The following is an 18,069-nucleotide window of genomic DNA, read 5'->3' as shown; positions in this document are numbered from 1 at the left end:
ATATAGGATGTCCTTCTGAATATGTGTTGCTCTTATTAGTTGATGAATAAAGCTATTTTGGCCAATGACTTAGCAGAGTAAAGCCAGGAGGGAAATCTAAACAGAAACAGAGAGAGTTGGTGGAGTCAAGGAGATGCCATGTAGCCGCCAAAGGAGACAGAAGCTGGATCCTTTCCCTTCTTTCCCAGAAAGTTACAGCCCATACACAGGCTGTACACAGATTAATAGAAATGGGTTAGTTTAAGACGTAAGAGTAAGTTAATAAGAATTCTGAGTTAATAAGCCAAGCAGTGTTGTAATTAATATACTTTCTGTGTGATTTTTTGGGTCTTAGTAGCCAGGAAATGAACTAGCAGCCTCCACCTACAAAATGGCACCCAATGCAAGGGCTACCACCCACTTTGGGTCCGGGTTCTTGTATACCCAATCAAGGTTAGGAGGAAGCAGTTTGGAAAAAAAAACTATGCCCAAATTCCCAAAATGATTGCTTATAAATGTTTGTTTTCATTTCAAGGGAAATATGATATATAGAGATAAATGCTTTATGCTATGGATCTTGGTCTACTGATACAAATTTAAGGTTAATTTTGCAACACTTTGTATATATGTGTGTTCTACTCCTGTTTAAGGTATTGTTTATGCAGTTCATTTAAAATGTAATGTCTAATTTAAAATTACAGATTAATAGATAGTCATTTATAATAATCAAACATAGTCATGCTAGTTAGGTTTTCTAGACATACATAGGTATATTTCAATTAGATAATCTTCAAAACTTCAGAGATATACAGAATATGGCATTTAAAATGTTTTAAGAACTTAGACTTTACTCAGCAGTGAAACATGTCTGCTCCTGATAGCACCAATTACTTCAGAGAAGTTGATGAACATCGAAGAAACTTGCTATGGAATTTGCTTTCATTGTGACAAGGTTGGCCATTTGGGCAAGAAACTGCTCTTGCCTGGACTACTTGACAGTAAGCTATATAAACGGTACATGCAAGACCCACAAAAAAGTGACTACTAAACTTTTCAAAGGATGGAGTGGTCTTTTGGGGTTCCTGCTTCACAGAAGAAACTGCCAAAAACATTCTAAAAGATACAAAAGAAAACATCTGATTAACTTTGCCAGAAGTTACAAGGCAGAACATATCTATAAATTTCCTGCTTCGTGGAAAAGTCTGCTGGATACTATGGGCCTGTAGGCTGGAGATCGATGCCTGAATATTACAAAAAAAAATTTGGGTGATTGTCCCGGCAGCAAGTTATCTTTGTTAATTTTAGCGTTTTAAAATTTGCTTTCAATGAACTTCTTCTTTATGTAGGTAATATAATATCCTTCTGAGGTCCTTGATGGTGCTGAAGACAGATAGTTTCAGTTTTTCTTAGTTAGAGTAAAAGGTAAATTAGATAACTTTAGACTCACAAAGCAATATAGTAACTGTAATTTTGCTTGATACCCGTTTTGTTATATGTAATTTTACTATGTTAAAGTTAAAACCTTTCTTTTTAGTTAGGCAGAAAAGGGGAGGTGATGTGGGATGCCCTTTTGTATATGTGTTACTTTTATTGGTTGATGAATAAAGCTGGTTTGACCAACGGCTTAGCAGGAAATCCACACAGAAATATATAGAGAGAGTAGGCGGAGTTGAGGAGACACCACGTTGCTGCTGAAGGAGACAAACGCTGGATCCTTTTCCGGTAAGTCGCAGTCTTGTGGCAATACACAGATTAAGAAATGGGTAAAATTAAGATGTGAGAGTTAGTTATGAAGAAGTCTAAGCTAATAAGTTAAGCAGTGTTTTAATTAATTCAGTTTCTGTGTGATTATTTTGGTGTAAGCATCTGGTAAATGAATGAAGAGTCTCCATCTATATTTAAGTGTTTAATCCATTTAGAGATGTGTTTAGTGCATAGAATAAAATTGGTACATAGTTTCATTCTTATACAAGTGAATATTTGACAATATTATTGATAGGATCTATATTTTTCATCTTCGTGTATTCTTGGTAATATTTTCTAAAAACAGTTAATTACATGTATATGAACTTGTTTCTAGACTCGCTATTCATTTCCAGTGATCTTTATGTATGGGTTTTAGGAGTGCATACTATTTTATTTATTATAGCTTTAAGATGAATTTTGTAATGAGTAAATATGATGTCTACAACTTTCTTTTTTTTTTGTCTACAACTTTCTTGTTTCTCAAGATATTTTGGCTGTTGAGAGTACACTGATGCTCAGTAAACACTTCAGGAATTCTTTCTCTGTTTTTGTTAAACTTCCACTGGGACATCAGTGGGGTTATATTGAATCTGCAGGTAGTTTAGGATAGAATGGTTGGTTTAACATCAATTTTCTGGACAACAAAGAGCATATATTTATATGAAGGTTCTATTATACAAGATGATAAACTCTAGAGAGCTACTCTACAACATAATACATACAGTTACCAATATGTTATGTATGATAAATATATTCGGAACATGTCTCATGTCAAGCCTTTTTATCAAAAACAGATGAACAATCACAGAGAAGCAAAATAACAGGACACAAACAATGCATTTGAAAATAGAAGACACTAATGCCTTCATGGCAATGATAGTATAATGAATATTTATATATGTTCAAACTCATGTAAATAAATTTATCTAATGGGTACAATTCTGTATATCAGTTATATTTCTGTAATGTACTTTGATAAAAATTGGAGAAATCAAAATATAGGATTATGGTGAGTAAACTTTTTTCCATTGTAATGACAGGGAGTTATTATTTAAACATGGTTGAGAAAATAGATCACTGTCTGAGAACCAAGTATTAATCTTCCCATATGACCTGATCTCTGTCATTTCTCTGTTTCTGCGTGTTGTAATTCACTGACCATGGTTATCACACATTCTTCCTTGGACTTTTTATTTCTTACTACTCACATGACAAATAGAAGAGGCAATGTGAGTAGAAAAATAGCTTCCATCCTATTGCAGCTGCTACTGCTGTAGTATTTTAATTTCTAGTTGCCTTTTTTTCTTGCCAGACTTCTTGAATCTAAAGAAGACTCTAACTGTCTTGTACTCTGGTAAGAAAATAATAGTTGTGCACATTTTCTCTTTAAGCACGAGACCTAAAGTTTTGAGGAGTCATGCATTAGTCGGGGTTCTTCAGAGGGACAGAACTTAGAGAATGCATGTATATAAACCAAACCCCAGAATCAAGACCCAGTAGTTATTCAGTCCACAAGCAGGATGTCTCAGCTGGTCTTCAGCACGTATCTGGAAATCACAAAGAAGTAGTTCCTGATGCCCGGGAAGGAATGAAGACACTAGCGAGAGTGACAGCAAGCAGGTAAAGAGCAAGCCCTCCTTCCTTCAGGGACCTTCGTATATGTAGACTGCCAGACTAAAGGTGAGTCTTCCCACCTCAGGTGATTTAATTAAGAACAATCCCTCCAGGGAGGTCAAGATTGTGATGGAGAATCCACAGAGACAGCTGAACCAAGCTCCTGGAAAATCATTAACTCTAGATCGACCGCTTTGGAGCCTCCATGGGACCTAACTAGGCGCTTCTTATGTGGGAGACAATAGTGAAACGTGGGCTCTCTGAGGGGCACCCCACAGTAGGAACAGGATCTCTCCCTGGTACTTGAACTAGCTTGTTGGAGCCCATTCATGGAGTCCATGGTGGAATGCCATGTTCAGGCTTAATGCAGGGAGAAGGGGCTTGGTCCTGCCCCAACTTAATGTGCCAGACTTTGTTGACTCCCCAATGGAAGCATTTACCCATTGTCAGGAGTTGATGGGAGGTGTGCTTTAGGGGAGACAGGGGTCAGGAGGAGAGGTGGGAGGAAGAACTGTGGTTGGGATGTAAAATGAAATTAAAAATAGATAAATAAATTTTAATAAAGAACGGTCCCTCACATGTATGCTCAGTCATTTGTTTATGTGTTAGTTAATCCCAGGTGTAATCAAGAAAGCATGGTATCACTATGAATTTGGTAGCAGAGAACCAGACATTAAATTGCAATGGAGGTATAATACAAAATATTATAAATCCATTTGGAAGACTAAAGAAATAGTTTCTTTATTGAACTTTCAAAAGTCACACCAGAAATAGTTATAAAACGCAGATTATTGTCTGTTATTGCTGTATTACATTAAGTTGTGCTATGGTTATAGTTACAAACACTGCCAGAAGGAAACTTTATCCTACCACTTGGCACTGGAGATGCCTAGTCCTCTGACTAGCTTTATTTTCTGTTGACTGAGTTAACCCCTGTGAGTTTTTAATCTCTTTTCTATAAAATGGACCTAGGTATGCTCCATTTTCGCAAAGAACTTTTAGGCAAGAAAACAAGCTTTAGGAGAAGAGTTGACATGTGAACGGTAATCACTTTCATTATTAATACCTGCCAGTACATACAACACCTGATGTAGCAGTGTTTTATTCTGAAATGATAAACTGGGTAGACTGAGAAAAAGAGAGGATAAGTTTTATTTGATCAGAGAAGTAATTGTACTCCTAAACTCAATGCTTTGAGTCAGTATGATTGAATTCATGTCAGATCAGTTAATTCCCAGAGAAACATTGCAGGTAAATGGCGATGGACCAAAGTCCAGACAGCTTAGATGTTCCACGCACATTGCACATTAATGGATACCATCGGTGTGATGATTTGTCTTTCTTCTTGCTGGAATCAATATGGGTCTTGAGTAGGCCTCAGTCCCCGCTCCTTGACTTATTAACTAAATGATGGTATTCAGTAGATTTGATCTCTTTGAGATTCACTTTTTCCTGTAAAATAGATAGATAGATAGATAGATAGATAGATAGATAGATAGATAGATAGATAAATTTAGGGTGAGCCAGTAAAATTTTTGACACAAGAGTAGGCACTGGACAGCTGGCAGGCACATGACCTACTGCCATCATTAATGACCTACTTATTTTAGTATCAGAAATATTTTTAACTGGCACTTATCGTAGGTACAATAATAATACCACAGGCTGAAAGACAACGGGTAATCCATACAATACACTCTTCTTCATTTCAGACAGCCTTCCGTTTTATACAGTCTCTGTCCTGTTTCCGTCCTGAAGCTCTGATGTAGACCAAAGACCCTTGAATACGACCGTCTCATCTGTGCAGTTTCCACTGTGGCCTCCCAAATAATAAATAGTACTGAGTCTTTCCAATCAAAGTCTTTATCTTTGGCTATTTATGAGATAGAAATTGATGCATTACATAGGGCTTGAAGGTCAATATATTACAGAATTAATCTTCACCATAATTTAGGTTCAGTTATGTGTGTGTGCATACTAATATGTGCATGGGGGAATATAAACACATTTTATTAGGTGAATGTGCATATCTGTAGAAGGTCCTCAAGTCACCTCACGTGTCGTTCCTCAGTGATAATTCATCTTGTCATTGAAACATAGTCTTTCAATGACCTGAAGCTCACCATGTGGGGTCATCAGGTTGATCAGCAAGTCCCAGGGAAATTGCTTTTCTCCATGGACAGAGTGCTGGCTTTGTGTGTGTGTGTGTGTGGATACTGGGACTTGAATTTAGTTTCTTGTGCTTACACAGAAAGGACTTTATCTATTGAACCATCTCCCCAGTTTGACCTTCACTATTACTGGTTTAAGAGTTGAATGAACTATTAGAATCCCTGAACAAAAGAAGTACTTTAAAACTGTAGGCAAAACATTAACTTAAATAATGGAATCAGAATCCATTTGTTCTAAATACATGGAGAACATATGAATTTGCTGCTGATTGCTTTGAAAATAAATTTAATACCTGGCAGCCAGTTTAATCCCACTAATCAAAAACATCATCATCATATATGATATATGAACCATTATATCTTAGGACTAACAGTCGTGTTAGCTTCACTTAGCTCCACGTTATGCAGAAAAAAAGTAAGACTTCAAGTTACCATCCGGATTAAAATGAAACAAATTCTGGAAAGTCATTCTATTGTGTAAAACAAACTGTGTTATGTCATTTACTAACAACAGATCATTTAGGTACTTCACATGCTAAATAGAATCTTATAGCATATAGCAATTACAAAATTAGGCTTAGCTTGTTTTTAAATGGCAAAATTTCCTTTTCAGCATGTTAGTATTGTGACACAAATCTGTGGGTGTAGCAAGCTCTTGGGTATCAATGATCCTGAACTATCAAGCACATAAAAGACACACAGCCTATATTTTCTCCTGGAGCTATTAGTGCCAAACATAAATATTGTAGCACTGAACATAAAACACCCTTTGCAAAAATATAGACTTTGTTTGTTTGATTCCTCTAATGCTTTAAGAAAAAAAAAAAGCTTGCATCAAGGGTGCTACTAAAGTACTATATTTAACAATGTAATTCAACTTAAGGGGTTCTATACTGCATATACATTTTTCTATTGAATTACTGCCTATTTTCAATTCAAGCAAGCACATTGTTCTATATCAGCAAACCTTGTTAGGTACTTAATAATAATAGTAATATATAAGGAGTGACTTAGGCACTTGTTGAAAAAGCGGCCATTATTAACAATTACCTGCAAGTTTTTGCCATCATAGCTCAGACAGTTAGTTCAAGGACTGTTAGAATTTTTAAAACTAATTTTATCGAACTCCTACTATGTACATAGTCCTGGATTTGAGCTTTCCATGTGCACTCAAAGTCATTTTACCAGTTTTGCCCATGTTGTGGTTTCAGTGAGAAAGGCCCTTACAGGCTCACAAATGTGAATTCTTAGTCCACAGAGAGCAGTACTATTTGCAAGGATTAGGTGGTGTAGCCTTTCTTAAAGAAGTGTATCACTAGGGTCAGGCTTTCGGGTTTTAAAAGTTTCATTCCAAGCCCAGAGATTCTCTCTTCCTGTTGCCTGCAGATCCAGATGTAGAATTCTCAGCTATTTCTCTAGTACCATGTTCGCCTATGTGCTGAATTGTTAGCCACCATAATGACTATGGACTAAACCTCTGAAACTGTAGGCAGTCCCCAATTAAATACTTTGCTGTATAAGAGTTGCTGTCGTCATGGAACCTCTTCACAGCATAAAAAGCTAGTGAGGCTTTTAAAAGAGTGACCGTTGTTCTCTCTATATATTTCTATGGCAGGCTTGTCCTCAGGGAGAGGATTTCAGGTCAGATTCGGTCAGGGACGCTCTGGGCTCTGTAACCAAAAGGGGTGTCTTCAGCAATAGGGACTGGCCCTTTACATCTGTCAGGCAAACAACGGCAACAGCAATAGCCTATGTTTGGGGACTCTCTCAACATTCCCTGCCCAACAATTTGAAATGGAGCTTTTCAAATCTGGCATTCAAGTTTTAGTTAGAAAATCTATGGCTTTCGGGAAAACACTGTTATCCCAGATGAAAAGTTTTTATTTAAACTATACACATGCATACACACAGACTTAGATGCATTATATGTAATTTTAAGTGAACATATAATGACGGGATTCTGTATTCTAACTGCTATTGTAGCCTCTTTTCTTCCTCTCCTTCTGTACTGACCTCCACCCCTAGTTCCCAAGTAAAGCCCTTGTTTTCCCCATTTTCTCTTTCTTAGAAATATCTTTACAAAGACCATGGATATTGTCAGACTAGGACAGATAAGATTTTGGAATGCAATTCTAATAGAATTCTGATTTTTACTTAAGGGATTGTCATAATCATTCAAGATAGGATAAAGGAGCCTTTGGAGATTGTTTGCTTCTTTACTACATCAAGTGTAGCCTGGGAAATGTATGTGGCAAGAACATAACAGAGGAGATACAAGTTATCAGTGATCTCTGTGGCACATTATAAAATTCAGAGTCTTTGGTTTACTTGATTTCCTTTTGTTTTGAAGACAGTACTATTTTTCAGATCATATGGAAATTGAATCTTCAATATTTTGCTTGAGGATTTCTTTGACATTGTTGTCCACTTCTCCATTCTGAAACTCCCCATCTCAGAGTACTGCAAAACAGTTACACACACACACACACACACACACACACACACACACACACATAGCTTCAACCTTTTTGTATATATTGTGCACAAAAAATGATGGTTTTCTTTTTAAGCTTGTTGACAACTTTTTAACCAGGTTTGTCAATCCTATGAAGTGGGGATTGATAGAGGATCACCTGAGTAAACACCATCTCAATATTAATTACAAAACACTCAAGATTCAGAACAGATAAAGGTGTGTTTTAAAACTCTATTTCCTTTGTACATACACTACATCAATGCATATCAGTTATAGAGAAGGAAGAAAAGAACAAAGAAATGAAGGAAAGAAGAAAGGTCTCCATTGGGACGTTTTGTCAAAACTCCACACAACCTCCAACCGGTGAACTTTCCTGAGCGTTTGCCATATCATCTGATCCACCAACCAGTCAGTTCTCACTTTCCTTAAAGATGAGCACTCCAGTGAATCTGGAATCAGTGCCTACTGAACTTATCTAAACCAACTAGACTCATTCTCAATACATAAAAGAACATCAAATCTCGAGCACCATTTTGAACCACTTCCTAGATTCTCCCCTTAATACACACAGCCACTTTTCTACTTCTTAATACTCTTCACTTGATTCTCCCTCTTTTGTTTTCTTAGTTTATCATCATTGCAGTCATGAGAAAATGAACTTGAAAGTCGGTGGTCTAAGTATCTTTGTTGGCCAACCACTTTTGAGAGACCCTGGCCCAAACTAAGCCCACCTAGACTGGAGACAGTTTTAGTTGCTCTCAAAGATTCGTGCAGTACTAGCAGTTGGAGCTCAGTAAGGTACTCTTGGAAGTAGTAGGCACTAAGGGCCCGAGCTTAAGCTGAATGAGAGCAGAAAAGTGCATCATTTGCTTGGTGTGCTCCCAACTAAAAGTCATTTTATGATTTGTGATATAGGATTGGTTTCTCTGTATTAGAATTAAATTTCAACTCATAGTAATTGCTCAAAATTTCATCAATATAGTTCAATGTCTATCTATCTATCTATCTATCATCTATCATCTATCTATCTATCATCTATCTATCTATCATCTATCTAGCTATCCATATCTATCTATCTATCTATCTATCTATCTATCTATCTATCTATCTATCTATCTATCTATCTATCATCTATCTAGCTATCCATATCTATCTATCTATCTATCTATCTATCTATCTATCTATCTATCTATCTATCATCTATCTATCAATCTATTTATCTATCTTTCTATCATCTATCTATCTATCTATCATCTATCTATCTATCTATCTATCTATCTATCTATCTATCATCTATCTATCATCTATCTATCTATCTATCTATCTATCATCTATCTATCTATCTATCTATCTATCAATCTATCTATCATCTATCTATCTATCTATCATCTATCTATCTGTCTATCATCTATCTATCTATCTATCTATCTATCATCTATCTATCTATCATCTATCTATCTATCTATCTATCTATCTATCTATCTATCTATCTATCTTCTATCATCTCTCTGTCTATCCATCAGTCTTAGCTATAATTTTTTGTTGTGAACGACACCAGCACCACAGCAACTCTTATATAGGAAAACATTGACTGGGGCTGGCTTACAGTTCAGAGGTTTAGTCCATTATTATCATGGCAGGAAGCCTGGCAGCGAGCAGGCAGACATGGTGCTGGAGAAGGAGCTGAGGGTTCTGCATCTTGATCTGCAGGCAGCAGAAGGAGACTGTGTGCCACACTGAACACAATTTGAGCACATGAAACCTCAAAGTCTGTCCCCTGCAGTGACACACTTCCTCCAACAAGGCCTCACCTTGTAGTAGTGCTACTTTCTAGGAGCTGAGAATTCAAACACATGAGTCTATGGGGGTCATGCCTATCCAGACCACCACATTTCACTCCCTGGTACCCAAAGTCTTGTAGCCATAACAATTCAGAAATCAAGGCTAAAAAGCAGCGGGGAAATCTCCAAACTCTGCATCTCCGTGTCTGATGCCAAAATTCTCTTCAGATCTCCAGCTCCTTTCAGCTTTGTTGACTGCAACCCACTTCGTCTGCAGAGCTGGTCCCATTCCCTGTCAGCAGCACTCCTTGGCAGGTATCCCGTGACTCCAGCGTCTTGAACGTCTTCGGGTCTCCAAGGCGATCCAGCTTCACAGCTCCACACAATGGCTTCTCTGGGCCTCCACGCAGGGACATCCCTGCCACATACCTGGTCGCAACAGCTTTCTTTAGTCAGGGAAGGAGACTCCATAGTCCCTTTCTTCTATCCGTGACTCTAAAGCCAGAACCAGGAGAGTGAAGCTGCTGAGTGTACTGCTTGCTGGGACTGGAACATGGCCCCCTTGTTCGATTACATCTTCAGCAACTTTCTATTTTCATCACTTTTCTTCACTGCTTAAACTTGACTGTCCTAGAAGTCTGTAAACCATGCTGGCCTTGAATTTAGAGACCTGTTAGACTCTGCCTTCTGAGTCCTGGGATTAAATTACAACTGGGATACCAACACACAGGGCTCTAAGGCTGTCTTTAATTCCTTTTCACAAATTGGAAGCTTAGCTGCATGGGTTCTTGCCCTGAGGTCACCACTCCCTTATTCCATTGAATATCCAGGTCTTCTTTAATCTGTTTACCTCCTTAAATACAGGACTTAGCTCTGTTCCACTTCCTGATGCCCCCTTTCTCCTCAATCCTTATATTCTGTATTTTTACTTGCTCACCTTGCTTTTTTTCATTACACATCTACATGTGAGTAAACCCTAACACCCACATGGCAGGGTCTATAGTAGACTTTTTCAGATTTCCTTTGTCAATAAAATAAATCCAAACCTCTTCACTTTAGCCTCAGGCAGACTCTTTAGACAGAAGCAAAAGGCAGCCACATTCTTATCCAAAATATCACAAGAACAGTCTCTAGGCCACATAATAAATTTCTCCTCTGAACCCTCTTGGGCCTGAGCCTTGCAGTTGAAATTATCCTCAGCACCACTGTCTTCCACATTCCTACTAGTACGTCCCGTTAAATCCTGCTTAAAGCATTCCCAACCCAAAGTGAACTTTTCGCCAAATGGTCAGGTTTATCACAGCAATACCCCAGTCCCTGGTACCAACTTCTCTCTAAGTTAGGGTTTTATTGCTGTGAAGAGACACCATGAGCACAGCAGCTCTTCCAAGGGAGAACATTTAACAGCGACTGGCTGACAGCTTCATCAGTTGCTCTGGTGTTACCATGATGAATGGTAGCACGTAGGCAAGCATGGTGCTGGAGAAGGGTAAGGGTTCTACATCCGCATCTACTGGCAGGAGACCATGCTACACTGGGTGTAAGTTGACCATAGGAGACCTGGAAGCTTGCCCCCCTGGTGGTACTTCCTCCAACAAGGTCACACATCCTAATAGTGCCACTCCCTACAGGCCAAGAACTCAAATACATGAGTTGATGGGGGCTATTCCTAATCAAACCAGCACTCTATCATCTGTCTGTCTGTCTGTCTGTCTGTCTGTCTGTCTGTCTGTTTAATGTGTCTATCTACTTCCTTATCTGCATAGTTTATAACAAAAATAAATTCCCAATCTTGCTTCAGCTGTCTAGATTTCAGAATTACAAGTTGTGGGCCATCACATTTGGCAGATCAAAAATTAACTTTTGAAGTATATGTCTTTGAACTGAAGTCCCTTGATACTTTATAGATGAATCGTGCTCTCTCAGTAATATAATAAGCATCGTGAGCATTTTAAGTTATTCACTGTCACTTTCAAAAATCTCTCAATCTTTTTATCAACAGATGCTACTTTAGATGATAATAGATTGTGTCCCAAATAAGAAAGGTGAAGCAGAGGTTTCTTATAAATGCTGAATGGCAGGTAGAAACTTAATGTTTCTAAATGAATTCTAACAAGCCGGGCAAATGCTGCACATTTACAGAGGTGGTTTTGACAAGAACTCTACACTGCTTAGAAATTGTCCTCAGCTGTTTGAAAGGAAAAAAATTGTGGAGAGTAGGTGGCCTTTAAAAATATTTAATTTGTTACTTGCTTCAAGACTTTACCAAATGTTGATACCATGGGGAAAATTTTTAAATGCTTAAACTTGCACTTTGGGGTGGAGGAAAACCAACCAGTGCTATTCTGTGTAGCTTGTGTGGTCTTTCCTCTTCCAGAATCTTCGATGATTTTTCTGTTTCACTTGACTTAAGGAAATGATCTTAATGACTCTCCTCCTCCCTTTTAGTCTCCCTTCACCTCCTGATTCATCTTTATATTCCATAATTTCTTGTTAGTTTTACTTGGCTTCTGTCACTGTTGCTCCCTTATTCCCATCTCAAATGTCTTAGTTTATGAAAATTCAGTGTAGCAAGTACTGTTGCCTAGTTGTACCTAGGAGAGATGGAAAATACTGAAGAACAAAACACCCCTGCAATATGAATCATGGAGATCGTTTGATAGAAAGACAAGGGATATCAGCTGATTGCCATACAGCTCAGCATGTGTTACAGTGGAAGACTGTTGGAAAGTACAAAGAGACTAACAAAAGGTGGGATTTACATCAGTCTGGAAAAGTTAAGTAGTCTGTGCATTAAAGAAATAAATGATTGCCAATGTGTAATCAGGATACTAAACAAGCTACAAGTATATTGATACAACAGGAGTTGTAAACAGAGCTGTCTGCAGCAGTTTATTTTCTAAGTTGATGTATGTGTGGAGACCCCTCCACAGTTTTTTTTTTGAGGGGGGTGAAAGCTCTTGGGATGGTTTAAGAGATTTATCACATAAAGTGTGAATGTTTTAGAAGTCACTGAATGTCTGGTATTGAGACTAATGACTTTGCCCTGAAATATTGTAATTCACCAGAAATTTGAGTAGCTCTGAGCTTTCCTGAGTAAATCAGAGTTATTTCTCATAGACCTTCAGTTTTCAGACAACTAGACAGTGTTTGTTTGCTTCTCAGAAGAAAATATGAATATTATGAGACACAAATCAAACAATTGACTCTTATTTGAAAGTAATATATTTAATTATTATTTGACTAACTTAGTTCTGTTATTGAGAAAAAGAATTTAAAGCATTATTGTTTTTTAGAGAATGGATATAAAATGAGATTTATTTTTCTGTTCATTATTGACTAGTAGAAACCAGCTTCATCATGCTAACACCTGTTCCATCAAAAACAACAATCAAAAATGTAGATAAAACACACAGTATAATGACCTTGATACATTGGCTAACAGGCAATATGAGCAACATTAAACAGAATCATCAGGTTGGACTTATGTATTTATAGGTATGTATGTGTATATAGTGATAATAGCTAAAGAAAGCAAAACAGTAGAGAATATATATATGTAAAGGAAGGTAGACAGTGGGAAGAGGGAGCAGAATATGGTAATAAAGTAGTGATATGGTCAAAGTATATTATGTACGTGTATCATAATTAAACTCATTAATTTGTACAATCATTTAATGTTAATAAGAATAATAAATAAAAAGAAATGTTGTTGGTGAAATGCATCTGAGGACTGTCTCAGCTATTGCTGGGAGAGCTCCCTAGACCCCATAACAGAGAAAGAAAATTAAGCTGAAGCTCATAGACACCCTAAGTTGAGGCGACAAACCTTAACCAAGACAGTTTTCAGAAAAGTCCCCAAAGAGAGAGCTGTATAGATAGGAAACAGCAGAAGAAGGATCACTTGGATGGATATATAGATTGGAACAGCCCATATGACTCACACAGGCTAGAAAACCGTGGTCATTTTCTGTAGACAGATTAGAAAATATCCTTTACAAGTCTGCTTTCACAATTGTAGGTACTGCTTGGCTCCAACAGTCAGGATACCTTTCTCTTCAGAAGGCATAGATATTCAGGAAACCTTCTCTTCACAGCTTCAGGTATAACATGGGCAACAAAATCAGGATACCTTTCTCCTCATAGCTGTAGGAATCCAGGATGGCTTCCCTCCGCAGCTGTAGGAGTTGCTTGACTTCAACAGTGAGGATACCTTTCTCTTTAGAAGCTAGAGATATTCAGCATACCTTCCTGGTATAGGAGGTCCTTCAGCTATATGTTGCTTTCATTGGTTAATGAATAAAGAAACTGCCTTGGCCTAGTTGATAGGGCAGAAATAAGGTAGGCGGGGAAGACAGAACTGAATCCTGGGAGGAAGAAAGCAGAGTCAGAGAGATGCCATGGATCCTCTGCCTGAGATGGACACTGATTTGAATCTTTCCAGGTAAGCCACTGCCATGTGGTGATGATGGAGGAGGGTTATCTGTCTATTGTGTTATTTTCATTGGTCAATAAAGAGACTGCCTTGGCCCCTTGATAGGACAGAAAATTAGGTAGGCGGAGTAAACAGAACAGAATGCTGGGAAGAGGGTGATGAGGCAGACGCCATGGAGCCAGCCACCAGGTCAGACATGCTGAATCTTTCCCAGTAAGCCACACCTCGTGGTGCTATACAGATTATTAGAAATGGGTTAATCAAGATGTGAGAGTTAGCCAGTAACTAACTCTCTAGAGATAATGGGCAAGGCAGTATTTAAATGAATACAACTTATGTGTTATTATTTCTGGGGCTAAGCTAGCCGTGCAGGAGCTGGGTGAGGCGAAAAGCAGGCCTGCCTGCAACTCCTCACTACATATGGCGCTCAAATGTGGATAACTGAATCCACAGAAAGCTTGAGAAAGCTTGGGAAAGAATAGAGTAAAGCATGTTTTCTTGGTAGCAGCAATTTCTCGGGTCTACTCTGCTTGCTAGAGGCAAGCAAGTGCTCTCATCTAAGAGAGGCTTCCTGACTCAGCTTTAGCTGCAAAACCTTGCAGCTCATTAAGAGGTCCTGCCACAAACACTTAAATGGTGTTGATGAAAAACTGAACGCATGCTTTTCGGTTTTAAGCTGTAGCAGGAAAAAAGATGTGCTGTTTTAAAATGCTGGTTTTCTGGGTTGTCCTGCCAGGGCAAACTCTGACTCTTTCAGGCAGGCAGTCCGACTGAGTGTGGTCTGTGAGCAGAATGCTGCAGATTGCTGGCAAGGACCTTGAAACACCATAGAGTTGTGGCAGTGAACACAGCTCTGGCTGGTACCTCAGCCTTGAGGCTGGAAAGCTAAGGAATGGGCTAATTCCAGCCGTAAAAGCCACAGTTTTAGTCCTCTCCTTAAAGACTCATGTGGTCAGAAAAAGAGAGACATACAGTAAAGAGAGATTCAAAGACAAAGAAAACCTCTTAATGGTTTACAGTGTGTTAAAAATAAATGCAGGATAAAAGTTAAAGTTCTTAAAGTAAAAAGAGAGTAGTTAGGTGTGGTGGTACACACCTTTAATCCCAATGCCCAGGAGGTAGAGGTGGATTGACTTCTGAGACTTCAAGGGGCAGAGGTAGATTGACCTCTGTGACTTCAAGGTGTGGTAGCACACACCTTTAATCCCAATGCCTGGGAGGCAGAGACAAACAGATCTCTGTGAGTTCAATGTGTGGTAGCACAGGCTTTTAATCTCAGCACTGGGGAGGCAGAGACAGACAGATCTCTGTGAGTTTAAGGACAGCCTGGTCTACAGAGTTATTCCAGGACAAAGATATACAGAGAACCTGTCTCAAAAAATAAAATTAAAAATAAAAGAAATAGAGGTTGAAATAAAGCTGCATAAAGATGGAAAATACACTCCTCACTACATGGTGATATACAGATTAATAGAAATGGGTCAAATCAAGATATGAGCATTAGCCAATAAGAACCTAGAGATAATGGGCCAAGCAGTGATTTAATTAATATAATATCTGTGTGGTTGTTTTGGGGCTAAGCTATCCAGGCAGGGCCGAACAAGCGGTTCTCCCATTCAACACCTTTCCTTCACAGCTTCAGGTATACCATGACTTCCCAACAAGTCAGGGTACTTTGCTACTCACAGCTGTAGGAATCCAGAATGGTTTCCCTTTGCAGCTGTAGGTATTGCTTGACTTCAACAGTGAGGATATGTTTCCCTCTAGAATGGTAATACTTGAAGGTATAGCCTGACTTACGATAGTCAGGGTACCTTTCCCTACAGAGATGTAACACTTGCAATGTGTGAGATGAAAAATCAAACTTAATTAATTAACTGTGAGTACAGCACCAGTGAAGAGACTCGCAAAGTAAGGAAGGTAAGGCTCTGGATATATACAGTTGTGAGAAGAAAGGTATCCTGACTTGTGAAGTCAGACTATACCTGAAGCTGGGTTCTGCTGGGGGATGGTCTCCCCTCATGATGTGGCAATCCTGTTCCTCTCCAAGGGAGAGCTACCATGACAAGTGAGCTCTGCTCTGGCCCCCTAAGGTTGTTTCTCAGCAGAGATGACCTTTGCTTCTCTGTTCCACTCTTCAGAGAGTTTCCCAGCAGAGATTCTGCTCCACTCCAGCAAAAGAAGGCCTTCATCAAAAAGTCTTTCCTAAAGATTTATTTAGGAGGGAGGAATCCAGAAGGGTAGTTACTTCTGCCAGGGCAGAGAAGGACAGCTGTCAACTCAATAGACTTAGGGTTTACATAGGGCTTCTGAGGGGCACAGTTTTTCCAGGGAAAAGATTTTCAGGGAGGAAATTGGTCAGATTTCCTGTGAGCTTGAGAAGCTCAGCAATTGGCTAGATTTCCTGCTCAGGGATTGGTTGGTTTTCCTGCTCATGGATTGGTTGGTTTCATGTTCAGGAGGGCAGGGGCAGAGTGTGTTTCTTTGGCTCTGGTTTCAGGGCCTAAGTTGTTTCTTTCACTGGCTCTTGTTTTGGACTCAAGGTGGGTTTCTTTGACTGGCCCATTTACCCTACACACTTTATAATCTTAACTTTTATAAGAAAGCTTTTATTGTTATTAACTCTAAAAATTATTTAAATTAAATACTGTTAAAATTCAAACAATTCTCATATAAAATAGAGAATTAAGACCTATATACATGAATATTGTATTTGGAAGCTTTAAAGCAACTTCAAATGGCATAATAATAAATTTATAATGGTTAGGAAAAAAAGAAAATGAATTCAAAAAATAAAAAAAAAGTAGCTGGGCAGTGGTGGTGCACGCCTTTAATCTCAGCACTCAGGAGACAGAGGCAGAAGGATCTCTATGAGTATGAAGCCAGCCTGGTCTACAAGAGTGAGTTCCAGGACAGGCTCCAAAGCCACAGAGAAACCTTGTCTTGAAAAAGTAAAAAACTTTGAACTCCAAGTTTATCACAAGATGTAAATTCATACATCTAAGAATCTCAACAAACTCAAAACATCAAAAAGGAATGCAGATGATTGGAAACTCATTATAGTAACAAAGCTACAATCCATAGAATCACAGAGGTTAAGTACTGAGTAGGGAACTAAAGGGGACATATGCCAGGCAGTGTACACCTTTAATCCCAGCACTCGGGAGGCAGAGGCATATGTATCTCTGTGAGTTTGAGGCCATCCTGGTCTATAAGAGCTAGTTCCAGGACAGACTTCAAAGCTACAGAGATACCCTATCTTTAAAAACAAACAAACAAACAAAACAAAAAAGAAAAAGAAAAAAGGAGCAGTGAAATGACTCCTAATGACTACTCATATTCTTCTATCCTCGTAGATCAGTGCCTTATTCAGTCACCATCAGAGAGGCTTCCTCCTGCAGCAGATGGAAACAATTACAGAGACCCAAAGTCGAATATTTTGCAGAAAGTGAGAGACCTTGGCACACTCACCTGAAATGAGATGTCTCCAACAAATCCCTACACTTACAACTCAGGGAATGCTGGGGAAAGAAGACAGAAGGAGTTTAAGACATAGGTGATGAAGGACACCAATAAATCAAGGTTCTTTTAAATCAGCATGGTCAAAGTTCATCTGAACTCGCAGAGACCGAGGCAGCAAGCACAGGGCCTGGGCCTGCAGGGGTCAAAACTAGGTCCCCTGCATATATAGTGCGGCATCCACTTTAGTGATTTCATTGAATTCCTGGGTATGTGCACAAATCAGTATTTTTTTTTCTCGTGCTTTCTCCTGGGCTCTTTTCCTTCTGTTTGTTTGTTTTGTCCAATTCTTGTGTGCTAGATTTTGTTACATTTTATTATATTATATTTTATTATTTTAAAAAAGAT

This window comes from Myodes glareolus, chromosome 16 (genome assembly GCF_982192425.1).
Source record: "Myodes glareolus chromosome 16, mMyoGla1.1, whole genome shotgun sequence".
In the NCBI taxonomy this organism is placed as follows: Eukaryota; Metazoa; Chordata; class Mammalia; order Rodentia; family Cricetidae; genus Myodes; species Myodes glareolus.
The sequence above is the reverse complement of the archived record's forward strand: the minus strand, read 5'-3'. Positions refer to the sequence as shown.